Source organism: Rhinopithecus bieti, unplaced genomic scaffold (genome assembly GCF_001698545.2).
Source record: "Rhinopithecus bieti isolate Rb0 unplaced genomic scaffold, ASM169854v2 scaffold_6380, whole genome shotgun sequence".
In the NCBI taxonomy this organism is placed as follows: domain Eukaryota; kingdom Metazoa; phylum Chordata; class Mammalia; order Primates; family Cercopithecidae; genus Rhinopithecus; species Rhinopithecus bieti.
Genome location: NW_016806642.1, coordinates 2,264,524 through 2,280,820, shown reverse-complemented (window position 1 = coordinate 2,280,820; position 16,297 = coordinate 2,264,524).

Below are 16,297 nucleotides of genomic sequence, written 5' to 3'. Positions count from 1 at the left end.
TTGAGATGGAGTCTTGCTCTGTCTCCCAGGCTGTAGTGCAGGGCATGATCTCAGCTCACTGCAATCTCTGCCTTCCGGTTTCACACCATTCTCCTGCCTCAGCCTCCCGAGTAGCTGGGACTACAGGCACCCACCACCATGCCCGACTAATTTTTAATATTTTTAGTAGAAACGGGGTTTCACTGTGTTAGCCAGTATGGTCTCTATCTCCTGACCTCGTGATCCGCCCACCTTGGCCTCCCGAAGTTCTGGGATTACAGGCATGAGCCACCGCATCTGGCCTATTTTTCCTCTTAATTGGCACTTCTACTTGCTGCTGCCATGTGAGGAAGGATGTGTTTGCTTCTGAATGTAAGTTTCCTGAGGCTTTCCCAACCCTGGAGAACTGTGAGTCAATTAAGTCTCTTTCCTTTATAAATTACCCAGTCTTGGGTATGTCTTTATTAGCAGCATGAGAATGGACTAATACAACCATTATACTTTATGCTTCTAAAAGTTTGACATCTTTAGATACCTCATATTAGTAGAATCATGCAATGATTGTCCTTCTGTGACTGGCTTCTTTCACTTATCATAATATCCTCAAGTTTCATCCAAGGTGTAGCATATGACATGATTTCTTTCTTTTTAAAGACTGAACAATATTCCATTATTATTATATATTATATTACAATAATATATTGTAAATATATACCATGTTCTCTTCATTCATTCTTCCATTGATGGACAAGCAGATTGTTTCGACCTCTTGACTATTGTAAAATGCTGCCAATGAACATTGATGTGCAAATGTCTTTTCAAGTTCTTATGTTTAATTCTTTTGGATATATACCTAAAAGTAAAATTATGAGATCATATGATAGCTCTATTTTTAAATTTTTAGAGGAACTTTTATGCCATTTTCTATAGTGATTGCACCATTTTATATTACCACAAACAGTGCACAAGAATGCCAAAGTTTCCACATCCTTGCCGACATTTGTTATTTTCTTTTTTTTTTTTTTCTTTTTTTATTTTTGAGACAGAATCTCACTCTGTCACACAGGCTAGAGTGCAGTGGCATGATCTTGGCTCACTGCAACCTCCACCTGTCAGGTTCAAGTGATTGTCCTGCCTCATCCTCCCAAGTAGCTAGGACTATAGGTGTGTGCCACCACGGCTGGCTAAGTTTTTGTATTTTTAGTAGAGATGGGGTTTCACCGTGTTAACCAGGATGATCTCGATCTCCTAACCTCATGTTCCACCTGCCTCAGCCTCCCAAAGTGCTGGGGTTACAGGTGTGAGCCACCATGCCCGGCCTATTTCCTATTTTGTTGCTAATGGCCATCCTAACAGGTGTGAGGTGATATCTCTTTGCAGAGGAATCAATTTGCATTTCCCAGATGATTTGTGAGATTGAGCGTCTTTTTACATACCTGTTGGCAATTTGTATGTCTTCTATGGAGGAATGTCTATCCAAGTCCTTTGCCCATTTATAAAATTGCGTTATGTAGGATTTGTGTTTGTTTGTTTTTGCTATTGAGTCATACAAGTTCCTTTTTTAAAAATATTAACCCCTATCAGACATATGAATTGCAAATATTACTTCCCATTCTGTATTTTGTCTTTCCATTGTATTGATTATTCTATTTGTTACACAGAAGTTTTTTAAAGTCCTATTGGTCTATTTGTGCTTTTGTTGCCTGTATTTTTGGTATCAGATCCAAGAAATTATTGCCAAGACCAATGTCATGGAGATTTTCCCCTATATTTCTTTTAGTGTTGTTCAAGTATCATTTCTTTATTGATCTTCTATATGGATGTCTTATCCACTAAATTTAAAGTGGATAATCAAATTATCCTACTACAATTGTGTGGCTGTCTATTTCTCTCTTCAATTCTGTCAGTGTTTGAGTCTGATATTTGGGTGCTCTGATCTTTGGCACATATGTATTTATCATTGTATATATCTTGATGAATTGGCCATTGTACCATTATATAACATGCTTTGTCCCCTGTGACTTTTTAAACTTAGTGTCTCTTTTTATCTGATGTAAGTATGACTACTTCTGCTCTTTTTTGTTACCATTTTCATGGAATATCTTTTCCCATCTTTGTTACTTTCAGCCTATATATGTCCTTAAATCTAACGTGAGTTTCCTATAGACAGCATATAGTTGACTTGTTTTTTAAATCCATTCAGTGCTACTCTGTTTTTTGATTGGGAAGTTTAATCCATTTACATTAAAAGTAATTACTGACTGGATGCTGTTCCCAGCACTTTGGGAGGTAGAGGTGGGCATATCACCTGAGGTCAGGAGTTTGAGATCAGCCTTGCCAACATGGTGAAACCCTGCCTCTACTAAAAATACAAAAATTTTTGGCATGGTGGTGGACACCTGTAACCCCAGCTACTTGGGATGTGAGGCAAGATAATGACTTGAACCTGAGAGGCAGAGATTGCAGTGCATCGTGATCGTGCCATTACACTCTAGCATGGGTGACAGGAGCATAATTAATTGTATTCTGTCTGTCCTATAACTTTTTGTCCCTGTTTTCCTCTCTTATTGTCTTCCTTTGTGTTTCAATGATTTTTTAGTGACATGTTGTGACTCTTTCTCATTTTCTTTTGTGTATTTTCTATAGGTATTTTCTTTGTAGCTACCATGGAGCTTACATAAAAAATCTTATAACCACGTATCTTAAGTTGCTAACAATTTAACTTCAATTGCATACAAAATCTCTACTCTTTTACTCCTCTCACACACTTTATGTTATTAATGTCACAAATTACATATTTTTATAATATATACCATTAGCATATTTTATAGTGACACTTATTTTTATACTTTTGTCTTGTAACTTCTATACCAAAATTAAAGGTATGTTATGCACCACCATTTCAGTATTATAGTATCCTATATTTATAAGTGAGTTTTCTACTTTCATGTGTTTTCATGTTGCTGTTTAGCATTCTTCTTTTCAACTTAAAGAATTCCCTTTCGCACTTTTTGTAAAGCGATGAATTCCTTCAGCTTCTGTTTACCTGGGAAAGTTTCTATTTCTCCTTTTTTGTTGTTGTTTGTTTTAATTAGAAAGGGATTTCGCTATGTCACCGAGGCTGAAATGCAGTGGCTCTGCAGTGGCTATTCACAGGTGATATCCTAGTGCACTATGCAACCTCAAACTCTTGGGCTCAAATGATTCTCCCAACTCTGCCTCCTGAATGGCTGAGGCTACAGGTGCACAACACTGTCCCCAGCTCTCTTAATTTCTGAAGGGCAGTTTTGTCAGTTACACTGTTCTTGGCTGGCAATTTTTTTTTTCTTTCAGCACTTTGAATATTCATCCCCCCTCCTTCTGGCTTGCAATGTTTCTGCTGAGAAATTCACTCATAGCCTCATAAGTGATGAGTAGCTTTTCTCTTGCTGTCTTCAAAAATCTTTTTTTTTTTTTTTTTTTGCCATTTGATATTTGATTATAATATATATTGGTATTGATAAAGGAAAAACTTCATCCAAATTAAATTTAAAGGAGTTTAATTGAGCAATGAATGTTTCACACATTGGACAGCCCCCAGAATCACAGCAGATTCACAGAGACTTCAATGCAGCGCAGTGGAAGATTTATAGACCAAAAAAAAAAGGAAATGATATATAGAAATCAGCAGTGAGGTACAGAAACAGCTGGATTGGTTACAGGTTGATGCTTGCCTTATTTGAACACAGTTTGAACAATTAACAGTTTATGAGTGGTTAAAGTATGGCCACTGGGATTGGCCAAGACTCAGTTGTTACAGGCACATACTCCTAAGATAGGTTTTAAATCTTGTCTGACTATTAAGCTACATTATGGTTCATCCATAAGGACTCAAATATAGAATTAGGGAGTCCTTCTCAGGCCATATTTAGTTTGCTTTAACAGTGTACACTTCTTTCTAATCATCTAATTGGAGTGTGTTGTACTTGCAGAATCTGGATGTTCATTTCATTTTCCAGATTTGTGAAATATTTGGCCTTTGTTTCTGCAAATAAACTTTCTGCCTCTTTCTCTCTCTCTCTCCCTCTTCTCTTCTCCCATATGCATAAGTTGGCCCACTTGCTATTGTCACATTAGTCCCTTAGATTTTCTTAACCCATCCTACTTTGTTGTTGTTGTTGCTCTGGATGGAAAATTTCAAATGTCTTTGTCTTTGCTGATTCTTTCTTCTGCTTGATTAAGTTGACAGTTGAATCTCTCTAGTGAATTGTTCAATTCAGTTATTGTATTCCTCAGCTCCAAAATTTCTGTGTGGTTCCTTTGAATATTTTCAATCTCTGTTGATATTTTCATTTTATTGATAAATCACTTTCCTGAGCTTTTTGGACACCTTTATTTTGAGTTTTTTAGGTAATTACATTCTTTAGGGTTAATTTAGGAGATATTTTGGTCCTTTAATTGGACCATGTTTCCCTGTTTCTTTATGTGTTATAACTTTGTGCTGACATTTATACACTGAAAAAAACCACCACCACCCCTTCCAGTCTTCATGGACTGTCTTCATACAGAGAAAGAGCTTCATCAAGCAGCCCAGCTGAAGACTGTGAGGGTTTCTCAAACCTTTTCTGTGGATGCATTTTCTCTGGAGTTGTGCATATAAATTCCCAAATAGAAGGATTTACCGTTTTCTTCTTTTCAGGAGCCCTAATCTCTTGCTCTCTTTGGTGTCTGTCTGTAGTGCTGTTAGTTCTCTAGAGCTTATGCAAGCCACTCAGCTCTTTGTTTTTCTCTGTGCCCCCTAGGCTTCTAGAGTATGTTGAATCCTATCAGCAATCCAAGTCAGGTAAGGCAGAAACCAGTTCTTTGGGCAGCCCCCGGAAAAGCCAGAGCATTGGATGCATATTCCATTGTTTCCTTCTGTCTTTAAAGGAGAGGTTGCTGAGCTGTATGACTTTTGTCTGCTGTTTCACAAATCCTCTGGAGCAGCAACAAACCGTCTAGCTATCTTTTGTTGTCAGTGGCCCGACAACAAAGTATCTATAATATACTAAATTTTGTCCATGCTCTGAGGCAGGAGAGACAGAAATCAGTCCCCTGAAAAGCCAGAACATTGGATACAAGTTCCAAGTCTTTCCCTTCCCAGGAGGAAGCTTGAGTTGAGGGTTTTCTTCCACTTGTTCTGCACTGAGCCAACAGGAGGAATTATGATGAACAAGTGCATGCTACTTCACACTGTCACCTTTAGTGGTCCCCATCTTCACAGACTTTCCTGTTAGCACCTAGATTTAGGCAAGACAGCAACCAGTCCCTTGAGCAACCACCCCCAAAAATCAAATGTTTAATGTATGCTGCAATCTTCACCTTCTCTCTACAGGGAAAAGGCAGAAGCTGGGAATTTTATCCAGATCCTACCACACTGATCCAGGGAGATGACTATGGTCAGTGAGTGGCACAAATTTTCATACTGACTTTGACACAGCTGGTTTCATGCTCTTCTGGAGTGCAGGGGCATCTTAAGGGGTTTCTTGATTTCTCATAAGGGAAATTGATCCATGCATTGTTGCTGCAAGTTGGTGTCTTTGTCAGGGCAAGGAAGCTCTCTGGCTTCCTATTGTGCCATATTGCTGACACCAGCCTCTTGTAATGAGTTTTAAGATACAACACCAAAATCACATTCCATAATATTAAAAAACTGATAAGTTGGACTTTATCAAAATTAAAAACTTTTATTTTGCCAAAGACAATGCTAAGAGAATGATAAGGCAAGCCACAGACAAAGGGAAAATACTTGTAAATTATGTATTTTATAAGACTTCTATCCAAAATGCAGGAGCTCTTACAACTCATTAATAAGAAACAAATAAGCAATTAAAAATGGGAAACATCTGAACAGACATTTTGCCAAAGAAGATATATAGTTAGCAAATAGATGTGTGAAAAGATGCTTGACATCATTTTTCTTTAGAAAAATGTAAATTAAAACCACAATGAAATACCACTACATACCTATCACAATATGTGTCCACAAATACTTGATATTTCTTCCTTCAGGAGGTAGAGCTTATTTCTTCTACCCTTGAACGCATGCTGACCTTTAGTGACTCTAGCAAATATTCTAACAAATAAGAGTGAGGAAAAGGAAAAATAATAGCTTTGCAATAGAAAAACATGGAAGACACCACCTTAATCAAGTGATCAAGTTTAATATCACCAGTAAAGTTATGCTGTTGACATGTACTAATGGATATGATGTGATAAGAAGAACACTTCACTTCTATAGTACTGTTCTCCAGAACTCGTAACCCCAGTCTAATCATAAGAAAACATCAGATAGACCTTCTACAAACTATTTGGCCAATATTCTTTAAAACTCCCAAGGTCATAAAAAATAAGAAAGGACTGAACAATTATCACAGATTGGAGAACAGTTTGGAGACAAGATGATTAAATTCAGTGGGATATCCTGAATTGGACCCCAGAACAGCAAAAGGACATTGTAGAAAAACTGGTGTGATTCAAATAAAATGTTAGTTCTTTTGTTGTTTTGTTTTTGTTTTTTTAGTGCTCTTCGTTGGCCAATCTATCTAAAATGCCATACTTCCTGGGCTTCCTGTCCCTTAAACTTATCTTTCTTTTTTTTTTTTTTTTTTTTTTTTTTTTTTTTTGAGACGGAGTCTTGCTCTGTCGCCCGGGCTGGAGTGCAGTGGCCGGATCTCAGCTCACTACAAGCTCCGCCTCCCGGGTTTACGCCATTCTCCCGCCTCAGCCTCCGGAGTAGCTGGGACTACAGGCGCCCGCCACCTCGCCCGGCTAGTTTTTTTTTTTTTGTATTTTAGTAGAGACGGGGTTTCACCGTGTTAGCCAGGATGGTCTCGATCTCCTGACCTCGTGATCCGCCCATCTCGGCCTCCCAAAGTGCTGGGTTTACAGGCTTGAGCCACCGCGCCCGGCTTATCTTTCTTTTTAGCTTTGCCACTTCCCAACTATGTTATATTTGTTTATTGTTTGTCTTCTCCCAACAAAATATCAGCTCTATGAGAAGGGGTGGATCCAAGTTTTATGATTCACAAACATGAAGATTTTGTGAGCCCTATATAAGAAAAGTAAAGAATGTTAAATGAGGTACAAAATATATGTCTAATTAAAATAAGAAATCAGAACAAATACTTTTAAAAGTCTAGGTAGCAAAATTAATACAATATTTTATTAATTAAGCACCTGTCATGCTTCTCTATTTTTTTCTGTTTGCTACATATTCATTTGACTGTCTCTGTATGTGAAAATAATTTTGCAATATATTTCTAATAAAAGAAAAATAATTCAGTCTTTCTTCTAGCACTTGGACAGTTTTTTGTTTTGTTTTGTTTTTTGAGACTGAGTCTCACTCTGTTGCCCAGGCTGGAGTGCAGTGGCATGATCTCAGCTCACTGCAGCCTCTACCTCCTGGGTTCAAGCGATTCTCGTGCCTCAGCCTCTCGAGTAACTGAGACTACAGGTGTGAACCACCGTGCTGGGCTAATTTTATTTTATTTTATTGTATTTTGTATTTTTAGTGGAGACAGGGTTTCACCATGTTGCCCAGGTTGGGCTCCTGACCTCAGGTGATCCACTCGCATAGGCCTCCCAAAGTGCCAGGATTTAGGCATGAGCCACTGCACCCAGCTGGCTAGTTTGTTTTTATTATTGATAAATGGAATTTACAAAACATGCATCCTAACACCCAGACAAACCTACTGAAGTATTGCTACAAATCTGTGCCCTACAAACACAAGAATTCTAATGAATTCTATTTTGTACAATTCCTATTAAGAAATGTATAGTGCATTTATAACTGTATACTTTATTGAGTATATTGCCAACAAGAGAGAATTTTTTTGAGTAAGAATTAATGTAACTCAAATTTTCTCTAATAATTGTGTTTGTCTAATGACTGGAAGAGTGTTTCACAACTAGCTTCTGACTCAAATCTTGTTTCAATCTTGCTTCTCCTACTCTGGTCACAAACTTTTAGAACTTGTTTCTATAGGACAATTTAATTTCATGGTATATTTTTTGGGTCTGTACCGTTGTGTCACACAGTACACAACGTACTGGTAAATTAGCATAATAGACAGTGGTAGTATCCTTGGAAGACCTCTCTACATTGGAACAACTAAATAACTTCATACAGAAGTGACTTCATACCACCTGTATACATCCTATTAAGCCTACATTAGATCTGTTTCTAACTCGACTTCTCCTTAGATGGAGTCCAAAAATATCTTCTGCCACTCAAATATTATCTAATATAAAAAGAGGTGTAATGGTAAAAAAAATTGGAGTGGAGACAGCATTGTTAACCTATTGCAGCTAAAATATCTTCTGCAGATTTCATAATTTAAAAAAATAAATATAAACCAGTTGAACATGTTTCTAGGGCCCCTCATGGGGCCTAAGAAAAATCTGGTGCAGGTAAGGAACCCTGAAGCTTAAACTTCTTTAGTTTTCATCCATGTCCCTAAGAGTAGAAGACTTTGTTTTGGTTACATCGCAGTACTTAGAATAATGCTTTACATGAAGTAGGTATACAATAAACATATTTTAAATGAATAAATAACAAAGGAGTGGGAGGAGGAAGGAAGGAAATAAAGGAGGAAGGAAGGGAGGTAAGGGAGGAAGGGAAAGAGAAAGGGAAGATGTGGAATAGTAGTTTGCATAATTTGTGTTATGGAAGCATAACATGGTTTTCCCACACTTGGCAGAAAATAACTAGTGTTACACTTATTTCCAAGGAAGAACATTACACTGGGACACATGAGGTAGTCTAGGACCCTAAGCTGTTCCACATTTTAAGAAAACAAGTCAATACAAGGAGGTAATGGATGAGCCTTCTTTGGACTCAGAAGAAATTTGGGTAGAGTCAAAAGAAGAAGCTAAAGTTATGATTCAAGGTTTATATACACACATAAATCCAAGAAGGCACCTCTAAGAAATGTTGGGGTTCCTGAAGTCTTCTCCTGGTGACTCTGGAAAGGCAAGTGTTATTGATAAATCACATAGCTGTGTGTCTATATTGGCTCATCAATTCTACTTAAGGTTGATATTCAGCAGCAAGATACCAGTATGGCCACCCTGTAGTTGGAATATTTAAATATTTCCATAATTGCTAAGAAAGAGTAATTTCCCCAGGTCCTTCAAGACTTGACCTACTGTCATGGTCACCCTAGCCCCTAATCTGGAATTCCCCAGATCCCCAGTAACTAAAAGAGTAAGTCTGGGGTCAAATCCTGCTTCAGCCATAAGTTTGTTGTGATAGGCTGACACCTTTACTGTGTTCATTGTTGAGTCATGTGCATATATTCTCTGGTTCTACTAAGCAGTCAAAATAGCTGTATGGAAGAAACTATGAACTAAGGGGAGACCTAGTCTCACTGTTTGGTGCCCTGTGTGTTAGCCTAGGAATACAGCAATACAACCGTTTGCTTAGACTGATGGCTCTCTAAGGTTGGGCTTTCCTAGGGTGGAGCATTGGACAGGTAGTCAGCTTTCCCACAACACTACATGAGGGCAGAAAACAAATCTCTTCTAGTCACTGTTGCATTTTTAGCAGCTAGCCCAGTGATGTAACATAGTAAACACAAACATTTTTTGTTTAAAAGTTGAACAGCAAAGAAGAAGGTAGAACTTTAAAGGTCTATACCTGAAAAGATCATCTAAAATCTTAGAAAAAAAATTATTTTAAAAATGTCTCTGTTATGCAGTAGGGAATCTGAAGCCTGAAAGATTGAGGGTCTTGCCCAGAAACCATGAGTTATTAACAGGATCCGTTGCAGAACCCTGGCCTCTTGTATCTTCATTCAGTGTTTTTTTTCTTTTTCCTATACTGGGGTCTCCCCTCAGATCCAAGGAGACAGGTAACCCCAGTACGAATTTCTCACAGCATGGAGAAATTCAGAGATGAACACAATTCTCTATCACCCTGTGGGAACAGAAAATTTTAAGTGAATGTCAGAATTACACAAGGAAGTAATCTCATGTAACAGCTGCAACTGTTTTGCTTTTCTCCTATTCTTGGAACTGGTGGGCAGGGTGAGGTCAAGAATTTGAGCAGAGTGGGAAAGTTTGGAACAGTCACTGTAGAATGTGTGAGGGGAAGACAATAGGAGTTGAATATGAAGATTGTTGAAGACTGGAAGAATGAGGAAGAAGTTGAATAGGATGACTGCCCATGGACCAGTTACTCAGCATGGTAGATTTATTTATTTATTTATTTATTTATTTATTTATTTATTTGACAGTCTTGCTTTGTCACCTAGGCTGGAGTGCAGTGGCATCTTGGCTCACTGCAGCCTTGACCTCCTGGGCTCAAAGTGATACTCCCACCTCAGCCTCCTGGGATGACAGGTGACAGGCATGCACTACCGTGACCAGCTGGTTTTTTGGTGTTTGTTTTGTTTGTTTTGTTTTGTTTTTCAGGAGAGGGCTCTTGCTATGTTGCCCAGGGTGCTTTTGAACTCTTGGCCTCTCAAAGTGTGGAATTACAGGCGTGAACTACCAGGCCCAGCCAGTAGAGGAATTTTAATAAATAATTATCCAGTCCCAACTTTCAAAAATGCTGAGTTTGAGAAATCCTGCCCTAGAAAAATTTTAAGTGTTTAGTAGTCACTTGTGACTAGTAGCTATTAACAGCCCTGATAATAGAACACTTCTAATCCTCATTCTGTCAGACAATTCTAGTCTAGAAGATTTTCAAGACTCTTTTTACCTCTGAGGTCCTAAGCAAACAGTGAACGAAACAATAAAAACAGCAAGATAGTAAGGATCAATTTTACTATCCTTACTAGACAAAAAATACAATGAAAAAAAAGCAAAAAAATAAAATGGAACTGCCTTTGAGTCATTAATCTCCGATTAAAGCCCTTAAACCTGCATAGCTCTTAACTGAAATAGAAAGCTCATATTTTGATTCTGCATTTATTGTTCATACAAAAGTGTGGTATTTGGATCAAATGAACTATTGTCTCTCTGTGGGCACGTTGACAAACTAGATGCTGCTTTGTAATCTGTTGTGCATTACTTGTCTGACTTCTTTCTTGTTACCCTACTGTTATAGCTATAAACGTGTAGTCCCACCTCTTTTCTTGGCAGACACTTCAGAGTGCAATAGAGAGTAAATAGGATTTACACTTACTATTATCCCCTCAGCTTTAATAATGACTGGTTTTAATTCTCCCTTTGAGTGCTGAAATAAAACACCTTCCTGCTCATACCACACCAGCATCCAATCCTGGGCACCTGATTTCTGGAGAAAAATGACATGTCTCTGGTATTTTAAAATATCTGAATAGCTTCCAGGCAGAAGAGAAATGTTTTTAAAAATTATCCAGTACTTAGAAATAAGAGAGGTGATTACTTAAGTTCCTTTCAGTGGAATGCTGGGCAATTGTTTGATGGATACTTGATGAATTAAGTCTGTAAGGTTGTGCACCTTTGACTCTCTATTTGGAAGAGGTTAACTGGTGGAAAACCAATAGCAGTGCAAATGATTCTTGCCCATAGCAATGCAAATGGAACTTATCTATAGAGATATAATTGATTTTCCCCTAGTAGAAAAGATAATTTTAAAGTTTTCAGTTTATCACCTTATAGGGTATTAACCAGTCTTGCATGTATTAGCATATTCACTTTAGTATTGACTGCGTCGACTACATAAATCTGTCTTTATATTTTCCTTCAAACTGTTTTAACATCTTGCTCTTTATTCACTAATGGGTGGAATAAAATCTTTGACACATTCATGTTATATTTCTATGAGAGTCATGCTTTTTAACTTTTTGGAAAGTATAAGAAGAAATCTAACTTGGTCATGTATTGCTCCTGGATCAAGTGCTCCTTAATTGTGCCCCAGGTGCCTCTCACCTCCCTAGCCTCACAGTAGTCCCAGCCTTGTCTTAACCCCCAACTTTTGGTCGATTTTAGCCAATGGGAGGTAGTACAGGTTCAAGCGGGCAAGGGGAGAGTGAGGTTCTAGTACTTATTATTCCAGATTCCTTGGTGGGATTTTGCCTAGGACGGGCAACATGCTGCTGTCTATTTTGGGATTCCTGTAATCTCTTCTTTCTTCAGTTCGGTAGGCCTGGGGTGGGTGCTAGCTCTGGGGCACCACATTATCTCTGTGGTTTCCCCACATAATGGCCCTAATTCCACTCAAAGTATCCACTTTTGTACCATCCGATTTCTGTTGCAAGACCTGCAAATAGAATGGGCTGCTTTTAGAAAAGTGACTCCACTCCATTCCAGGGGTGTTCAAGCCAAGGTTAGATGGCCAGAAGACACTAGTGCCATGAAGGAGTTCTCTGCTCTGGGAGAAGGCAAAACTGTGCAACTATGATTTCTAAACATGGAGGCTGCATAGGTCTACAAAAAGCTATCTTGTGTGCGTGTGTGTGTGTGTGTGTGTGTGTGTGTGTGTGTGTGTGTGTGTTGTATGCAGGAGTGATGGGGATTGGGAAAGAGAAATGTCAGAAAGGAGAAACATATTGCAATGTTACCATACATGTAGCCAAGGGAGGTTTGTTGATGGTCTGGAAGGGACATCTAGGTTAGTAAAAGAGAGGGCTGAAATTGAAGGAGAGAGTTTGCTGGATCAAATTGAGAGACAGGACTAGCTGGATTTCCTGGCCTACTAAGAATTCCTAAGCCTAGCTGGGGAAGGTGACCGCACCCACCTTTAAAATGGGGCTTGTAACTCAGCTCACACCCGACCCATCAGGTAGTAAAGAGGGCTCACTAAAATACAAACTAGGCTAAAGCAGGAGGTAAAGAAATAGTCAAATCATATATCACCTGAGAGCACAGGGGGAGAGGCAATAATTGGGATATAAACCCAGGCATTCAAGCTGGGAGTGGGCAACCCCCTTTGGGTCCCCTCCCGTTGTACGGGAGCTCTGTTTTCACTATATTAAATCTTGCAGCTGCACACTCTTCTGGTCTGTGTTTGTTCTGGTTCGAGCTGAGCTTTTGCTCACTTTCCACCATTGTTGTTCGCCGCCATCGCAGACCCACCGTTGACTTCCACCCCTCCGGATCTGGCAGGGTGTCCGCTGTGTTTCTGATCCAGTGAGGCGCCCATTGCTGCTCCCGTTTGGGCTAGAGGCTCCCCATTGTTCATGTGCAGCTAAGTGCCTGGGTTGGTCCTAATAGAGCTGAACACTAGTCACTGGGTTCCACGGTTCTCTTCCGTGACCCTCCACTTCTAATAGAGCTATAACACTCACCGCATGGCCCAAGATTCCATTCTTTGGAATCTGTGAGGCCAAGAACCCCAGATCAGAGAACAAAAGCCTTGCTGCCATCTTGGGAGTGACTGCCACCATCTTGGGAGTTCCAAGAACAAAGATCTGCGGGTAACAAAATGTGTCAAAATTGGTGAATATTTAGATCTGCTTTAAAAAACTGTGACTACCTAACTGTGGGCTCTGAGTAAGAGTATACCAGTCTTGTGTTCAGGTATAGATTTAACTTGGATATGCTAAGAACTTAGTACTCTATGTAACCGAAAAAAGTTTCCAGATGCGCTGCCTATAGTATGAACAAGATGGTGAAATGTCATCTCAGATTTATCTGTGCAATATTCTCATAAAAGACTTTCTTTGTGGTAGAGAACCCATGTTACATTTCAGTCCCCATGCTAGAACAAGTAGAGGTCTATGCTCAGCCCTGGCTGGTTTTTTTTTTTTTTTTTTTTTTAATTTTTTTAATTTAAAAAATTTTTTTTTGAGACAGAGTCTTGCTCTGTCACCCAGGCTGGAGCATGGTGGCACAATCTCAGCTCACTGCAACCTCCACCTCCTGGGTTCAAGCGATTCTCCTGCCTCAGCCTCCCGAGCAGCTGGGACAACAGGCATGTGCCACCATGCCCAGCTGATTTTCGTATTTTTAGTAGAGATGGGGTTTCGCCATGTTGGCTAGGCTGGTCTTGAACTCCTGACCTCAAGTGATCTACCTGCCTCTGCCTCCCCAAGTGCTGGGATTACAGGTGTGAGCCATCACGCTGGCTGGTACTTTAAGAGCTGGTGTAGGTAGGGAAATGGGTGAGGCTGGCCCAGGTTACCAGAATCTCAGTTCTGGGAAAGTGTGGCTCAGCAAGGAAGGGAAGATTGATGACTTGTAAATAGTTTGAATTGCTCTAGTCACTCTCTCTGCCACCGCATCCACACTCACTGTGGGCTAGTACCTGTGTCAGACACTGGGGATCCAAAAATCACTAGTAAGACATAGATCTGCCCTACAAGACTTTCCCATCTCTGACAGTATCAACCGAGTGATCTTTTAAATCTTAAATATTATGTAATGAAATCAGTATCTTTGACAAGAGGCCTTTTGGGAAAGCACATTGGAAGATATGTGTTGGGGCTTGACAGGACTAAAAAATAATGCCCATTTTCACCACCCAAATTTGAAAGCAATTGATAGATGCAGCAGGTAGGTTGATGGTAACTATAACATAGTTATATGTTTGCACAGCATGGCTTAGGTTCAAAGATGAATGGACTTGTTTAGGACACTGTTCTGCCTCCCCATCTCCAAGTATGGCATTGCTTATCCAGTTGGAGATTCAGTAGATCATTTTGAGTCTACCAAATGCACACATCAACCAGAATGCTGCTGTCTCTAAACTGGGACAAAAAGGGAAGAAAGTAATCAATTCTCTAGCACTTACAATCTTTTAATAGATTAGTCTTACCCAGTTCAGAAATGGGCTAGTTGCTGTCACTCCAAATCAGGTTTCACGCTCATCAGTGGGGAAAAGTAAGTAATGGATGGGGTGGAGGTTATGAGTGTTCCTACAGATAAAACTTTCTTCCAATGGGAAACAAGAAGAGTGGGGAAATAAATGTTCATTGTAATTTTCCCCTACCTTTTGATCTTAATCATTCAGTTTATGGTCAATCAGGGTCTATCTATCATCCCTGGGAAAGGAGATGAGCAGCTATGAGGGAAGTCTCGCTCCCACCTTTTGAGATTGCTTCAGTACTGTGCCTTTTTGGCTTCTCCTAGGAGTGTTGGTGAAGAGTGTTATTTTTGTAGCCAGAAGTTCTTATTTCAGATAAATACATTTAAATCATCATATTAATTAACTCCAAGACCATTATTTGTCAAGATAGAAACATTTGGCTGCTAGGCCCTTTACATGGGTTATTATTGTTTCTAGTTGGCTCAGGGAAGCTCAGCCCTGTTTATGGTAGTACCTTAGTGACCATAGTTCTGTAAGGGGTGGAAAGTAAATGCCTTGCCCACTGTGGGCTGGTACTATAAAAATGTTAAAGGAAAACTTTAGGCAAATTAAATTTCACAGTTTATCTGAACAAAGAACAACTCATGAATTGGGCAGCACTCAGAACCAGAAGAGGTACGAAGGATTCTGCTTAGCATTGTTAGTAGGAAGCTTTTATAGGCTGACACAGAAGCAAAATAGAGAAATCACCTGACTGGCTACAGCTAAGTGTCTGCCTTATTTGGGCTTGGTGTGATGAGCTGGCTGCCTGTGACTGGCAGAAACCTGACTGAAATCTGGCTGCTTGTGATCAGATGAAATTCAACTATTTATTATACTCCTAAGCTTCAGTTTGCTTATGTATGAAGTTAGGTTGCAGTTTGTTATATAAAAACTCGAAGTACAGAGACAACCTCAGGCAAATGGCCTCCTGCTTATTTAACAGAAGCAAGCAGACCACAGTCCCCTGATGAGACATTTGAAAGAAAATTCATGGATCTCTGGTTTCCAAGCTGTCTTATAGATATAGTGGCTCCTTTTTGGCCTCCTAGGGGCCAATAAGACCAGGAGCATTTACAGAGGGACAAAGGCAACCTTTACCTAGAGTAATCCACAGATCCCAACTGGCCAGTTAGTCCAGGAAACAGCACAAACTCAATCCTCTCCCTGGAACAGAGACTGGCCTCCAAGGCCATACTCAGATCTTAGTATCAGAATAGAAACCAAGTCTGGCCTTGCACTCTGCTGCTTGAAGACCCTAGTAGCTATTTAGTTTAGAAGATGATAAATTAAAGCTGGAGTAGAGCTTAGGTTGTCATCTTCTCAGAATCCACTGCTTCTTGTTCTTGAGCTGCTTTAATGGAGAATCCTTAGCTGAATGTAATTTTAAAGTTAATTTAGTGCCTTCTTAAAGGATAAAGCTCACAAGTTCCAGCAGAAACTCCCAAAAATAACTAATACAGAAATTCTCAGTAGTAATTTCAGCCCACCTTGGGTTAAAATCTGAATACTGTAGTTTTAGCATTTAATTTAGAAAAGTTTAGAGTGAGAAACTTTTGGGAGTATCTTTTAGAAATTACACTG